At 49.3% G+C, this 13,885-nt stretch overlaps 2 long non-coding RNA genes across 2 annotated transcripts; one reads left to right on the top strand and one right to left on the bottom strand.

Annotated features, from left to right (window-relative positions):
• The first annotated feature begins 780 nt into the window (after positions 1-780).
• On the top strand, positions 781-5,614 carry LOC311605139. Its single transcript, XR_014781820.1, has 4 exons — positions 781-891; positions 1,739-1,787; positions 1,873-5,279; positions 5,480-5,614. It is a non-coding gene; the product is annotated as an uncharacterized lncRNA (long non-coding RNA).
• Positions 5,615-9,897: 4,283 nt separating this feature from the next.
• On the bottom strand, positions 9,898-12,967 carry LOC311605138. Its single transcript, XR_014781819.1, has 3 exons — positions 11,975-12,967; positions 10,409-10,560; positions 9,898-10,014 (listed from the first exon to the last, which is right to left on the bottom strand). It is a non-coding gene; the product is annotated as an uncharacterized lncRNA (long non-coding RNA).
• Between the last annotated feature and the right edge of the window lie 918 nt (positions 12,968-13,885).

Below are 13,885 nucleotides of genomic sequence, written 5' to 3'. Positions count from 1 at the left end.
GGCTAGGGAGCAGGGCCTCCTTGCCAGCTCCAGGGTGGAGGGGGGCACATCCAGTACCTCTTCGACCAGATGAGAGCCCAAGTGGGATGCCCCGCCCTCGTGGGTTGCAGCCAATGAGAAGGGCTCCCTACATTAAGCACTTGTAATGTCTTGGGCCGGGGAATGGCATCTTTGGAAATTAGGCTCAGGATATGCAGGCTCACTAGCTACCTCTGCTCTAGGGAAGCTTTGCTCCACCAAATTCACACCCAAAGGAGAAGTAGGTGCCAGGGTGGCCAAGCAGGCAACTTCTGCACACAGTGTGTGTAGGATGGGTGCCTCCTTGGGTGCAGCTTCCCAGACAGAGCAAAGCAGCCACGAAGCACTGCATTTCTGTGGGACTGTGAAGAATCTCCAAGCAGATGCATGGGGGCTGTGGAAGAAATGAAGAAATTGAAGCCGCTCTCTGACAGGACAGCGGGAATTTGGCAAGGGGTGGCTTAGGCCCAGTGTTATCCACAGTGATGAAACGCAGCAGCAGCAGCAGCCGGTGGTCATGAAATATTTATGAATGGGGAGTGGATGCTGCATTCTGCAGTGCAGCGCAGGGGAAAGCGAAGTTTCCAGAAGACTGTGATAGCAAAACCCTCCATTAATTATCAGAAGGCAAGCTCTAACACTGGTTCCTATGGCAACAGGGTCCCCAATGGATTTTGTGCTTTTTTTTTTAAAGCTGCTCCCACTTACTGTGGTACATTGCGCCTCACCCGAGGTTTTATGCTTGTCCTTTGCAAATGAATTTCTCCTGTCCTCACAGCAAAGCTGCTGGAGTGGAGACCGGCTGGCAGGCCTGGGGAACGTTAGCTTATGCAAACTGGGAGGCCAGAGCTCAGAGAGGACAGCCATGCCTCTGTAAGCAGCTGCGCTTCTGGTGGGGAAGGGAAGGAGGGAGGAAGGGAAGGAGGACAGGGGTCTGGAGGTGACAACTAGGAAGCTTGGGCAGTGGAGGGAGCTACTGCAGCCCCCAGCCCTTTGGTTTTGTGACCCACATTTACAGGAGGGGAGAGCCAGGCTCTTAAGCAGAGTGCCTCTGTAGCTGCAGTGGCATCTGGAGCTTGTGCGCTCGCCCTGCCTGATGCCCTCCAGTTGTAACTCTCTTTATCCTGGAGGCGATTTCTTCCTGGCTGCACCATCAAATCTCCTTCTCCTACAGCAGCGGTTCTCAACCTTCCAAATGCTGCGCCCCTTTAATACAGTTCTTCACGTTGTGGTGGCCCCCAACCATAAAGTTATTCGTTGGTTGCTACTTCAAAACTGTAGCTTTGCTAAGATTATGACTCATAATGTAAATATCTGATAGGCAGGATATCTGATGTGTGACCGTGACCCGTGTAAAAAGAGTAGTTCAACCCCCTCCCCCCACAAACTAAGGATTGTGACCCATAGTTTGAAAACTGCTGCTCTGGGGCTAAAAGGGAGTTTTGTTTGATGGACAGGTGTGTTGATGCGACCTCAGCTGTCAAGTTGGTGAGATGTACAGTTGCCTGGGAGAAGCGCCTCTGGGTCTGCCTGTGGGGAATTGTATTGATCAGGTTAATTGAGGTGGGAGGGGATGCCCACTGTGGGTTGCACCATTCCTTAGGTTAGGATCCTGGACTGTGTATGTGTGTGTGTGTGTGTGTGTATATATATATATATATATATATATTAATAACTAAGCGGTGCAAAAGTATTCCTGGATCTCTGCTTCCTGACACAGTGTGACCAGCTGCCTACAGCTCCTGTCACCATGACTTCCTCTCCATTCTGTGAGTAAAGATACCCCACCCCACCCCCACCCCCGCCAACCTCCATCCTTCCTTAAGTTGCTTTTGTCTGCCTATTCTATTACAGCAACAGGAAAAGTAACTGGGGAAACAGATGCTACTGTGGCTGCCTGGCTGTGCTATCTACTGAAGAAGCATGCTAGTCTCCGCCACTTGAGCACAGACAGGAGGTGGTGGCACCTGTCTTCGTCTCTAGACTGCTGTGGAGAGGCCATGCACATATTCAGAGGTTCTGCTGCTAGAGGGGAGAGCAGAGAGCTCCGAGGAGACTTTAGTGAAATGCTATCTGCATGTGTGTCCCAGAGTTGGGAGCTTGGGAACCTTTGTTGGCGCCATCCAACCCCCTCGGTTAAACCACAGGTGTGGGTAGGGACAAAAGATACACTGACTACTGACTGGACTCCTTCACATCACACAGTGCTGTGTCTCAGTGGCACTGCTTGACTAGCTCCACCCAGGAGGACCAGCTTCCCCACTTCTGCGGAGGGAATGGAGTTCCCGGCAGAGCCTCCAGGGCTCCTTTATTATTCAGGCTTTAGAACTGGCCCCAGGTGACAGCACCTGTAGAATGACCCACTGGCTACAGGGTAGGTGCTTAGTGACAAGAGTTGTCTTCACAGCCAGGGCTCTGGGCTCCTTTGTTGGACAGGGGTTTCCTGAGTCTTTTGAGCCGAGTGACCTTGGGGATGCCACAGGACCTCCCTAGGGGCCGTGCTCCTCCCCTGTATAAAAGGAGCTGGTGGAAGGAATAACAGTGCCCCACATGCACAGAGGGGGGACAGGCGTCATTAATGAAGGCTGCTCCCTAACTGGCAGTGCTTCTTTTTAATAATAATAATAATTGGAATCTGCTCAAGTGAGTGCAGCCTGGAGGAGAGTCTCATGAATATTCATCAGGGAGCTCAGATGTCAGCCTAGGAGAGCTAGGGCCTTCCAAACAAGGGAGGGCCTGGAAACCTGAGACACTCCAGAAGGGGCCAGGGCTGAGACCCCCCTTTTCTGCTGCCTCTGTGAGGGAGAGAGATGACCGGGAATCCTCTGCTGTCAGGGTACAAAATGCGCAGCCCATGTTCCGACTCAATGAATTCATTCTGTGTGCTCTGCCCGATTGCAGCCTCCTCGGAGCCAGGCCTTTATCCTGACACCTGAAGACTAGAAACAAATCTGTTTGTGTTTTTGAAATTGTACATAATAATGAGAGGCGGCATGATGCTTCAGCACAGATACGAAAGCCATGTGTGGTGGTGCACACCTGTAGTTCTAATCTTCAGGGGGCTGAGACAAGGAGATGGTCAGTTTGAGGTCAGCTTGGGCCAGGTAGCAACTTCAAGACAAATCTAGGCTACATGGTAAGTTCAAAGCAAGCACTGGCTACATACCAAGTCTGGAAACAGCCTAGGGCGTATAGAGAGAAACCCTGAATCACAGATAAAAAAAAAATTAGAAGCAAGTTACAGTAAATATACTTCCAAAAATGTTTTTTTTATTTTTACTGCTGATAATATTCGATGTTTTCTTTTCCATCTTTTGATGCAGTCAGCATGTCATTATTATCTGTAGCTATCACCTAACTGTGCAGTCACAATGCAGGACTGACCTCCCTTCCTGAATAGTGACTTGGAACCCATGGACCCTCTGTCTCCCCAGGCTTTCCAGCCTGACTGCCAGCATTCCACTCAATCTGCATGAGACCAGGTCATACATGTAAGTGGGACCAAGTAGTGTGCACCTTCCCATGCCTGTCCTATGTCACCTAACACTACGTCCCTAGGCCTGTCCATGTTGTCGCTCAGCTGCAGCTTGAACCAGGGGAGAGCCTGTGGGTGCTGGTGTCCTTTGGCCTGCAAATGTCCCCAGCTCAGAGTGCAAACTGTTCAGGCAGCTTCCAAAGAGTTAGTCTTCTGCTCTGGGCTCCCAGGAAACTGACCTTTCTGTCCTAGGAAGATTTCCTCCCAGGCAGTTGCCTGAGGGCCATTTGTTGTCTAGAGGCTAAACAGAATCCTTTCTGTACTCATGGAATGATTTCAAGTATAAAATAATGTCCGGGTCACAAGGACTTGTCTAAGAGGGCTGAGGAAGAGGGGAAGAGGTTAATAGGGGAATGAGATGTTTCCCAGTCAATTGCTGTTAAGTGACTGCTGAGCTGAGCGCCACCCCCACACCAGCACAGCTGCACGAGAACATCTGCCTCAGAAGAGGCTAAAACAAGGAGATGAATGAAGTCCTGATTCAAGCACCGAACTCTTGAGAGTGGCCGAGGACACGGTGCTGTGACGTACAGACGGATGGGGAGGAGAAGGCTTCAGGTGGCACACAAGTCAAGAGGGACAGCTGAGACTATGAACATGGCTGGTTCAGACCCTGTCCTTGCGACAAGGTGGCAAGGTTGCAAGTGACAAAGCGACTCATGCTCCACAGAATGGTGTCTAGCCCCGGCCCGCCTCTATGACCCTTGCCTCTTGAACTGAGGCCAGGAGCCTCCAGACTGCTGACTAGCTTTGTGATCACACTCACACACACCCCCTCCCCTGCTTCCTTATCCACGTGAGTTCACTAAAATGTTAGCGGGCCATTTGGGTACAAATGGTTGCCAGGCACGGCGGTTCACACTTGCCTGTAATCACAGCACTTGGGAGGCTGAGACTGGAGAACCGTGTCAAGTTCAAATCCAGCCTAGACCGCATGGAGAGCTCCAGGCTGGCCTCAGCTACAGAGTCAGACCTTGTCTTAAGAAAGAAAAACCAACAACCAACCAACAAACAAACTCAGCTGTGGTTTGTGAGTGGCTCCTACTTGTCAGGCACTGTCTGAGTTTGTTTTCTGTTGCTGTGATAAAGACAGATCTCGTCAGAGAGAAAAACCTGAGCAGTGTACACATCAGCTCCAGCTCTTCCAAATGTGGGGTTTCTCCTTGAAAGGTGACAGCACACGTTCTCTTCCTCCATGCCACACCATGCTGGGGATAAGAGGGCTTGAGGAAGGTCATTTCACATGGGTGTTGAGAGAATAATAAAATGGCGCATGGGCAATGGGGACGGCTGAGTGTAGTGCACTCACTGTAAGTGCTTCCTCTATCACTGGACATTTTGGTATGATCAACAAGAGCTCCTGGGATGGGACTTCATTGAACAGGGCTGGTCAAGATTTACCAGGTAGGCACTGAGAGACTTAAGATTAAGATGGGCAAGTGTTTGCAGAATCTATGCCAGTTCTGCTTTTTTTTTTTCTTTAAGTGCTTTTGCTTAATTAGAAGACAATCTGAAGAGCTAAGCCTTGCCATCAGAGTGCCTAGGGAACCACCCGGAAGCCATGCCTCAAGACTCTGGGACCTCTGTTATCCCACCTGCAAAGGATTGGATTTGCCCTAAGTTCAAGTCCAGCCATTGTCTGTTCTTCACCAAGTGCCTTAGAAATCCAGAATGAAAACAGGTCTTTTGGTCCATGGCTGCTATTAAAAAGGGCATTTTTCCTCTGGTGAGTCATTTTATACACTGAAATACAGCAATATAGATATATTTATTATATTATGCTACAGTATGTATGTATGTATATATGTATGTATGTATGTGTGTGTATGTGCGTATGTATGTGAGACAGACACTCATATGCCGCAGTGTGCATTTGAAGGTCAGAGGACAACTTGCAGTGGTCGGTTTCCTCCTCCTGTCATGCAGGTTCCAGGGATGAAACTCAAGGTGTCAGGCTCGATGACCAGCGCCTTTGTTCTCTGAGCCACATCACTAGCCTGGCATATTCATTCTTAAATGAAACTTAGATGAATCCAGGAACACCATTTTTGACTCTCATCTATTGAATACATCTATGCTGAACGGGTGGCTGGATGCCAAGTACCACTCTAAATGATAAACTATAAACAACACATGCTTTTACCTTCAAGAAGTTCACAGTATTATGAAGGAAACAAAGGTGGACAGTGCTCACTTGGGGATAATATGGTGGTTTTCAGATGGATTTACAGCAGGTTAACAGAGAATGAGGTCCTCGTAGGTGGCCAAGGAGGGAGGCAGGGAGAGAAGCTTTGGGAAAGGAGGCTTGAGACGGTTAATGACTTCAAACTTTCTTCTACTTATCCTCTGAAAGAGGTATGGATGTGTTTAGGGAAAATCAGGAATTACAAGACCTACCATGTGTTGAGCAGTTGAAAAAGATTTCCAATTTCCTATCTGCTGAACTAGTCACATACAAGGGGCCTCAGGATTTAACATTAATGAACACTTTCTGCTTCTCATTTTGAACATGAGCTCAATAAAAGTTAATTAAAATGTAAAATTCACAAATGACCTTGTGTGGGTTAATTAAGGCTAATGAAAACAAGCTTTTCTTCGTGATTCCTCACCTATGGAAACCTAAGAAAACAGCTCTCAAAGCAATGGGGCTCACTATGCCGAAAAACATAAGACTGAAAAGCAGGGGTCTATACATCCAAAGATGTGTTATGCTAGAATTCAGGGGGAATGACCCCTGATGTGGAGGGCTGGGGTGAGGGATCCCATGAAGGGGGAGGATGGGGTGGAGCAGAGGTGTAAGCTGGGCATTGGCACAGACATCTGTGAGCCACTCTATGGTGGCTGCAGGGAGTTAGGAGCTATGATGGTGAATACTGGTTGCCAAAGTGACAGCACTTAGAATCTCCCTGGAGACAAACCGCTGTGTGTGTCTGTGAAGACGTTCGAGATTGGGTTAGTTGAGGTGCAAAGATTTACCCTAAGTATAGATGGCATGTTCCATGGGCCGAAATCCTGGACTGCATAGAAAAGAGGAAGAGGGCTGATCCGCACTCGTTATTTCCTGACTGTGAACACAGTGTGACCTGCTGTCTCAGGCTCTGCTGCTACAACTTTTCATGACTAGGATGGACTGTGCCCTTGAACTGTGAGCCAAAACACACCCTTCTTCTTATCCATGGTTGTCAGGTCACAGCAGAGAAAGGATCTAACAGAAATGTCTGCGCGCTTCTTGGGAGCGTCTGACAAAGCAGCACTTGAATCAGTTGGGATACATTTGGCCACAAGTAACAGAATCCATTCATTATGATGAGACACAGACGCCTCTTAGAGAGCTCTCCTCAAGTTTCTGGAGGCTTCTTTGCCTGTGTGAACTGAAAATGAGAAGTGCCTGGGAGCAGACATCACTCTGACACAGCTCTGGTGTGAGTTTGTTTTTCATTATTACAACAAAATGCCTGAGGTGGGGTTCACTTTATAATCAAAATGATTAGGGTTCTTGTAGATCACGGTGTTGTAGATTAGAGGGCACAGTGTCAACTTCAGCCAGGCTGTGGTATGAGGACTTCTTTGCAAATGATATCAGAGCATGTGTGTGTGTGTGTGTGTGTGTGTGTGTGTGTGTGTGTGTGTGTGTGTGTGTGCATGTGTGTATGTGAGAGAGAGAGCATCTGTGTGTGTGTGAGAGAGACACACACACAAAGATAGAGAGACAGAGATAGAGAGACAGACAGATTGGTTTCTCAGGGGTCTGGGATCTGGTCCTCCCTGAAAGTACAGTGCCAACTGTCCTGCTGCAGCTTGAATCTGATGTGCACTCCAGGTGTCCATGTTTTCCCCACTTGGTCCCCAGCTTGTGGTGCTATTTTTGGAATCTATGAGCACTTTAGCAAGTTGGACGTGGCTCACGGAAGTAGGTCATCGAGAGTAGACCTACTAAAGTTATGCCAACCTCAGTCCTAACCCGAATGTTCTGCTTCTTGGTCTCCTACCATGTGAAGAGGTTCCCCCACACATGCCTGCTGACATAAACTTCATTATGTTACAATGAAGGACTGAAATTCCCCTAAAATTGTATCTAAAACAATCTCCTTCTCCCATAAGTTGCTTCTGTCAGATATGTTGCTCACAGTGACGCCAAAAGAGCTAATACTAGACACGGCCTCTCAAAGTTTCCACCTCACAACTTTGCCACACTGTGAACCAAGCCTTCAACACATGATACTCAAGCCATAGCTGGACAGACCATAGAAACCCTTAACTGCTAGGTGGAGAGGGTCTAGGCCTCCAGACCTCCTCATGGGACAGGTCAGTCACCCTGAAAACATGAAGCCTTGGCTGACTCAACCACTTTGCTTAGCTTCCTTCTCTGCCTAGTTCTATTCCCTACTCTCCTTTGGGGGACACTGCTTAATAACTGCCCAATGGGCCCCTTCTCAAGAGCACTCACCTCAGGGCCAGATTCTGGGGAGCCAACCTCAAAGCAGAATTAAAAATTTTTGAAGATTCTAGTCCCCGTTGGACCTCATTGAGGAGCGGCATCTTCAGTCTTGTCCTTAACTCCCACCACTTTAGTTATTCCAAGCAAGAATCAAAAGATCAGAAAGGGAGATTTGCTGGCATATGGGGCCCTTGAGTAGCATGGGGACACAAAGATGTCTTATAGCAGCTCGTCAAAGGGTTCTGAGGGACAACCTCAGCCACAGCCATCTGAAAACTGAATTTTCATCTGCACAGAGGCTCATTTCTGTCAACTGAGCCAGACTTGCTTCTCTCAACGGGTTATTCACATTGGGAACGTGTAGAATTTGGACTGCAGAAGACAAAGTTTCCCAAGATTCTTGCTGAGATGACACAGTCTACCCCAGGTGAGTTGCTGCCGGCTGGATCCGCTGGCTCTGTGGAAAGCCGTTCCTTTCTCTTTTATCTCAATACCTGTCTCTTTGGGTTTCCTTAGACCTGGCCTGGGCTCTTCACAGATTTCTTCAGGAATGGAAACAGATTCCATAACGACCTTGAGGCAGCCATATTCAGAACACAGTGGGGGTATGTACGAGGCTGATCCTCAAGCCTCTTGCAGGGCATCTGTGCCCTTAGTCATAGTACCACCCAGAGTCTCCATCAACGTGGGCTTGCTGTCTCTGTAGTGGCAAGTACTGCTGGCTCAGAAAGATCTAGCATCTCATGCTGGCCTGCAACAATCCTAAGAGGTATCAGGGCTGCCAAGGTCCACCACAGCGGGGTTGAACAAGGTGGCTTTACTTCTGTTTCTTTCTCTAAAGGCTCCTCCTCATTTATGTGGGATGGCTCCTTCACGTGACTCAGGATGCACCCCATGTTGGAGTCTAATTCCAAGACATCCATCCTGTCTGCAACAGTCCTACTCTCCTTTCCCCTTGGCAGGACTCTGGAAGGTCCTTAGAGGTCACACAGCAATGGCCCAAGTAGGCCCAGCTCTTTTCCTGCTTTCAAGCTCCCTGGGGGAAATGCTTGTCCAACGACAGGAAAAGAGCATCCCAGGTGCATCCTGAGGATGAGGTGATAGCCGGGGCACACAAAGGGGTCTAAGCAAGGAGCTGGACCACTCAAGGCCTGAGGGGCGCTCCCCACTCCTCACACAGTCTCTTAGAAAACTAGCAAGCCCTGCAGACTGCATCTGGTGGTCTTGTTCCTTCTAAGCCCTCCGCCTCTATCCTACCCAGGAGCCACAGCCATCTCTTTCTTGGACCAGCATGGATCCGTGCCTCTCCCCAACTCATTTCTCTACACTGTGGCTGGAATATGACTTTTGAACAGTTCAGTTTTCTACTTCTAGAATCACGTATTGTTTTCCCATAATTCGTTGGTTCTTTTAATTCATGAAATTTTGCTCAGTTGATGTGTAGATGCCCACCCAAACTTCTCCAAGATATTAAATAAGTGGATTTAAGCCTTTCTCCTCTGATTAGAATGTTAACTACTTCCTCAGTCATAAATCCATTCTTTTGTTGAGTCAGCTGACATTGTTTGGGTATCAATCGCTGTGTGTAAATCTCTGTGTTTGTGTTGGTCTTTGATATGTAGGCATGGTTGTACTTTAGCAAGCCTAAGGGAAGAGGGCAAAAGCCATTGCTTCAGTTGCCCAGGGAAGGGTGCCAACCATGCCACCATGAAGGCAGTTTACTGTCCCATTTACTTTTAGGGGGTGGATACTGCATATTGAATCCAGGACCTTATATAGAGTAAGCATTGACTCATCTACCTGTAGTGGCTGCTCATCTCTCCTAGCTGTTTTCAGCTTCCCAGGGATCCAATCTGGACTGGTACACAGCTTTCACATTGAAGGGGCCTATCTAGAAGCAGGAATATCCCAGAAAACTCCCTGACCATGCAAACCAAAGGCCATCTTCAAAAGCTTCTTCTTCTTCTTCTTCTTCTTCTTCTTCTTCTTCTTCTTCTTCTTCCTCTTCTTCCTCTTCTTCATCCTGATCATAGAAGTTCATTAAATATTTACTAGCTTACAAAAGCCCTCCCCAACTGAACCAAAGTCTATAAAACAGAGGCAGGGTTTGTCTGGACTACCAACCTGCACCCAGTTCCCAACACCGCACTTGACACACCTAGTTCAAGAAATAATTATTGAACAATGTCTTGCCTTTGCTTTTACATCAAATTCCTCTTTAAAGGAAGAATTCTTAGCCAAACAAGAAAACAACTGCAAAATAGGGCATGCTATCAAATGAGAGTAAAGGAGCTGTGCTTGGACTTGTGGGGCAAAGGAACAGCAGGGCTTTCTTGGCCCAACCCCTTTTCCTTGCTTCTGGGAAAATCACTTCTCTATCTCTGGCCTCCTGGCCTCTCTCTGGAGTCTGACTTCACCTTCCTGAAAGCAGCAGAGTTTTTTTTTCCTCCTAAATTCTGCTGCCTGCTGCCTGCAAAGAGAGGTGGAGCTTGCAGAGGCGGCTGCAGGACCATCTTGTGCCATTCGAGGTACATTCACATTAGTCACTGGGTCCCAGGGTCTCAGCAAGCTGCATATGAAAAGATGAAAAGAGAGAGGGCTTCGTGCTGCACCATTTTCGAGTCATCCCTGAGTGTCAGCACCCCCACCCCACCCATGAGCATGACTGTGCCATCGGCAGCCATCTGCCTAGCATCTTAAGAACTGTGCCAGCTGCAGTAGGTAAGAGGACCTCCCAAAAAAAGATGATGCTACTGAGTCTGGAGGGGAGGGGACTTTAACAACCATATCTCCTCCCCTACTGTTTTATAAGTGAGGAAACTAGGCCACAGCTGAGATGACTGGCCCAAGGTCATGCCGGCAAAGATGGGGCTGGGACCAGAACGAAGGGCTCCAATACCCAAAGGGACTTGGACTGCATCAAGGTACACTCCTCCCCCTTTCATCTTGTCCCTGCCTCATCTCCGGACTCTTCGTACCATTTCAACCCATTGTCCCAGCTTCAAGGACATCCATGCCCCACTACCGTGCAAGCTGCTTCTTCCTGGTTAGGCCTGAAGGTCTTGCTGGCCTCTGGGTCATGTGGTACTTGTCTAAACAAAGACGCCCGAGTGGTACCAGGCAGAATGTGGAGGCAGCATCTGAGGGGCAATAACTGGCTGTAGCCAGGGTGTGTGCTTGCCAAGGCTGAGGACAGGCACTTTCTTCCCAAGAGAGTAAGTTTGACTTTCAGAGCTCAGAGATTTGCTCTGGAAGAGAATCCTTCCCGGGTCCCTTTCTGGGCATGGTCTCCATTAACAAGCCCACATTGACTTAGTCTACACTACCTGCCGCTTCCTCCCTGTTGTCATTTCTCCTTTTCTTTGATCCTCTCAACAGACTGTCATTCCCTTTTTAAGAGATGTCACCGGACCTGGCATTATTTGACTCTTGCTTATTTCTCTGTCTCTTGGTCCTCCCAGGGGTCCCTTCGGGGAGAACTGTGTCCAGGACCTGTCATCTCTGGTTCAGAAAGGAATTCTTAGTCCCGAAAGCTAGGATGGCTGGGATCTGACCACCTGAGATGGAAATCTGGTGCAAGGGAGAGGTTGGGAGGCACTGCTAACTGTTTAACTGCCACCCCCAGACCTCACGTAGGATTTGGGGAGAGGGCAACAAGCAGCCACTTGGTTATGTCACAAGGCTCCACCCTGGCATGGTGGCGCCTGGAAAGCACCACCATTCGGATCTGAATGCCTGTGGGGCATGACTGTCCAGCCCTGTCCACCCCCCACCCCCACCCCCCGCCCCAAGAGCATTTTCTAGAGTGATCCACAGGATGCCAGGTCTGTGATACTCTCCAGCAATAAATGGTTCAGAGATCACCAAGCTTGGCACGCGCAGGTCCCTGCAAATCTATGTGTTCCTCTTGCCAATTTGTCCCAGCACCCTTGCCTTCAGGGACCCCGCAGGAAGAAACGTGAACAACCACTCTGTCTTCTGACCTTAAAGCCTGGCAGGTGCCTGGGCCTTGCGGGGGCCAAGAAGGCGCTGCAGAGGCGTGGTCTCCTTGTCTCCCAGAGTTCAGGGCTCAGGGACCCCCGCTTTTGCTTCGGATTTTATTTCCTCTTATTTGAATTTCTGGAGAGAAAACAAAACAAAACAAAACAAAAAACCCAAAACCCCCAAAACAACTAACTAGTTAGAGCGCAGAGCGCTGCTGGCCAATGAAAGGCAGAACTGGAGCATTACAGCATCAGCGAAGCCGCCCATTGGCCCGCCTGCCCTGAGGAGATGCGGCTCCCCGCCCCTCCCCGCGGTGCGGAGTCCGTGCGGGCAGCGCTGTGTACGCGCCCCGAGATGCCCGGCGCGTGCCCTTGGCCTCCAGCTCTAGGGCTTTGCGCGCGGCACAGCGAGCCTTAGGCAGCCGCAGGATGGCGGCGGAGTCCGTGCTCACCAGTGGCGGCTGCGGGGGACGCGAGGCGCGGGACCTCTGCACTGGGGAACTGGCCTGCAGAGCCCGGGGCTTCCAAAGCGCTTGGTCCTTGCCGCCTGAGATCTGTGTTGTGGCGCGGTGCGTTTCCTGCCAGCTTTTTAAGCGTTACATCACCCACCATCTCTGAATGGTGCTGGGTTGTTTTGTTTCTGGAATGAAGGCTGCATTCCCAGTTCCCTCCTAATGGGATATGACTAAATTGTGCCCAAGGTCATTCTGGCTGATGTCCGGCATTCCAGAGGCTGAGTCAGGATTGCTATGAGTTCAAAGCCAGCCAAATTGAGACCTTCTTCCCCAACCAACCAAGCTACAACAATAATAAAGCCAGGGAAAGTGTGTGTGTGTGTGTGTGTGTGTGTGTGTGTGTGTGTGTGTGTGTGTGTGTGTGTGTGTGTGTGTGTGTGTGTGTGTGTGTGTGTGTGTGTGTGTGTGTGTGTGTGTGTGTGTGTGTGTGTGTGTGTGTGTGTGTGTGTGTGTGTGTGTGTGTGTGTGTGTGTGTGTGTGTCAGGGAACTGGCTTATGCAATGGCATTGGGGCTACTCAGGTTGCAGGCAGGATTTCACCTGTCTCCTAAATCTCAACTGACTGGACTAGGTCCACCCACACTGTGGAGGTAGAAACACTACAACACTATCTAAATTGGATCTGGGGGAAATCATGTCTGACTCTTGTTTCCCTCTGACCCTTAGTATATAGCAGAATGTGATTATTTCAAATCAGGGCCTTCAACGTGGGAACTAAGTTCAACAAAGCTGTTAGGATACACCCGGATCTGATCCAACCGCTGTGCTTTCAAGGAGACCCATAGACACACAGGGGCCCTGGGATAGGAGGCAAGTGGGGCATGGGCCAGGGGTGGGGTGGTTGAGTGGTGCCTGAGCAGAGGCTTCTGAGAAACCAACCTGCCCTGCTTTGACCTGTGACCCCGTGACCCCCTGATCCTCTGCACTTTGTATGGTGGCCCTAGAAAACAATACTGACACAAACTTAGTCATCGCAATGCGTTTGCGTCTAGACTGCATGACAGGAGCCGTTTGTCCATTTTTTGGCAACTGCACAGGTTTTCATGTAAATGCCAAAGGGATTGGGCTTGAGATCTATTTATGTTGGGGGGACCGTGTGTGTGTGTGTGTGTGTGTGTGTGTGTGTGTGTGTGTGTGTGTGTGTGACTGTAGGCTGTGGTGGAGTACTGAAGTCAAAGTCTGTGTTCTTTCATATTCCTTTTAGTTAGCTTACAAAATAACACATCTTGTGATGGATGGCGTTCTCAACCATGCTTGTATACTCAGACCACACCAGCCATTCTCATCAGAACAGCATTGACCACTTACAAGAGAGCCTCCCCCAGCCCCCCAAGATCTAGTCTTGAAGGAAGGATTAGGGAAGGCCGTTAGAGCATACCCTGGGATTCTGATCTCTC

The sequence above is a fragment of the Acomys minous genome, assembly GCF_964271855.1.
Source record: "Acomys minous genome assembly, chromosome: 9".
Classification (NCBI taxonomy): Eukaryota; Metazoa; Chordata; class Mammalia; order Rodentia; family Muridae; genus Acomys; species Acomys minous.
Note: the sequence above shows the minus strand (reverse complement) of the source record. Positions and strands in the feature narration are given on the sequence as shown.